Source organism: Octopus bimaculoides, chromosome 15 (assembly GCF_001194135.2).
Source record: "Octopus bimaculoides isolate UCB-OBI-ISO-001 chromosome 15, ASM119413v2, whole genome shotgun sequence".
NCBI lineage: Eukaryota > Metazoa > Mollusca > Cephalopoda > Octopoda > Octopodidae > Octopus > Octopus bimaculoides.
In genome coordinates, this window is record NC_068995.1 from 32,375,538 (window position 1) to 32,377,874 (window position 2,337).

Consider the following 2,337-nt stretch of genomic DNA (forward strand, 5'->3'; position numbering starts at 1 on the left):
TATATATATATATATATTATATGTCATTGGAGCCGGGTACCAGCCCGGTCCGCTGCAACAAAGTCTACCCACTACACTTTCCATCATCATTCACTCGAGGTGCTGGATATATTCCAGGCCAGTGTCTGCAAGCAAGTTGTCGATGTAAGTGTCACATTGTTTTCCCTTTCTTGTATCATCATGAAATAGGTTCCACATGACTAATTTGGATGTTTTCAGTTCAGGGTGACGCAAGCAATGACCAGGTAGTCGCAGCTGTCTTTGCCTGATCTTCTCGTTAACTCTCGGCAGATCTTTATGAAGGCATTCATTTGTCATATGTTGCTGCCATTTCACATTTAGGGCCATTTGTATAGCAAGTCATCTAGCCCGTTTGATAATTCTTTTGTCAGTGTACATGTTTCACTACCATATATAATAGCACTTCTTCGACAGTTGCAATGAAAAGCTTGATTTTGATTTTGCCTGGGCAATTTCGAGTCCCAGCCTTTTTTTAGTTTGTGGTAGGCTGTCTATGCTTGTGCCTTGCCTTCCTGATCTTGATGTCGATGTGTGCGTGTTTGTGCGTGTGTGCATGTGTGAGTGTATGTGTGTGTCATTACGTATATGCTGTAGTCTGTGATTTTGTCACGGACAGGAAGTTGGATGGAACAAGGAACCAATGTGAAATTTTGCGTTAAACTTGGGAAGTCTGCTACAGAGACATTGAACATGCTTCGACAAGCTTACGTCTACGAGGAAATGGGTCGTATGCAATGTTTAGAGTAGTACGGGCGCTTCAAAAGCGGAAGAACGTCCCTGGAAGACGATGAGTGATCTGGAAGACCTGCCACGAGCGTCATCCCCGGAAATGTGGAGAAAATCATCAGTTTGTGCATGAGGATCGTCGGAGGACAATGAATGACATTGCTGATCTTGTTGGTCTGTCATATGGGCCTGTGCAGGCAAAACTAACGTCTGAATTGAACATGCAGCGTGTCTCTGCCAAGTTGGTCCCCAACCCGCTGATCACTGAGCAGAAAGAACATCGCGTCGAAATCAGTCGAGGATCATCACTGGTGACGAGAGTTGGGTCTACGGGTACGACCCTCGTCACAATGGAAGAGTTCATCATCTCCACGACTGAAGAAGGCACGACAGTGCCGCAACTCAATCAAGAGCATACTCACCAGTTTTTTTCTTTCGACATTCGCAGTATTGTGCATCGAGAATTCATCATCCTGAGCCAGACCATTTATTGAGAGTTCTACTGCAAAGTTTTGAAGCGTTTGAGGGAGGACATTCGGCGAAAGCGACCGGATTTGTGGAGCGTGAAGTATTGGAGTCTTCAGGACGAGAATGCACCCTATCACCGAGTTCTCCTCACTCGAGAATTTCTTGCCAAAAGCAATATGCTGTCGCTTCCACACCCACTCTGTTCGCCAGATTTAGCACCTGCGGACTTCCATCTCATCCCAAATAAAAAAAAGCAGCTAAACGGTCACTTTTTTAACACCGTTGCCAAGATCCAGAGCGAATCGCAGAAGGTCCTCGACTCGCTTACGGAGAACGACTTTCAGGCCGGATTCCAAAAGTGGCAGGAATGCTGGCGCCGGTGTATTGCTGCGCAAGGTGACTGAGATGATGTTTAAACTTAAGTAAATAAGTAATTTGTTTATTAAACATAGCCAGTTAGGGAACTTTTTGACATATATTGTAGGTCCTGATAACGTAGGAAATCGGTGTATTCCCAATGCAGTGCTCAACTCAGACGCCTGCCAATGTACATTCTTGAACTGGAACTTTAAAGAAAAGCTGCCATTAATCGCTTCACTACATCGCATATAAACTCTCAGATTTCAACTCTAAATGCTTATCCTACACCACGATGCGTTTTGTGAGAACCACTAACTCAGAAGAATATATTTAGTTTCAGTTAGTTTTAAATTCCATTATCCCCAAATGTACCATCTCTACAAGCTTCAAAGAGTTCCCAATCTTTATTCACACTTACACACACGTTTATCATTCATACCCACCGGCCTACCTTGGCATTCATTCGGTATGAACACTCAGATGTAAATTAATTAATTAATTAATTTATTTATTTATTTAGATAGATAGATAGATAGATGGATAAATAGACGGATAGATAGATAGACAGACTGATAGATAGATAGATAGATAGATAGATAGATAGATAGATAGATAGATAGATAGATAGATAGATAGATGGGTGAATAGATAGACAGATAGACAGACAGACAGACAGACAGACAGACAGACAGACAGACAGACAGATAGATAGATTGATGGATAGATGGATAAATAGATAGATAGATAGATAGATAGATAGAT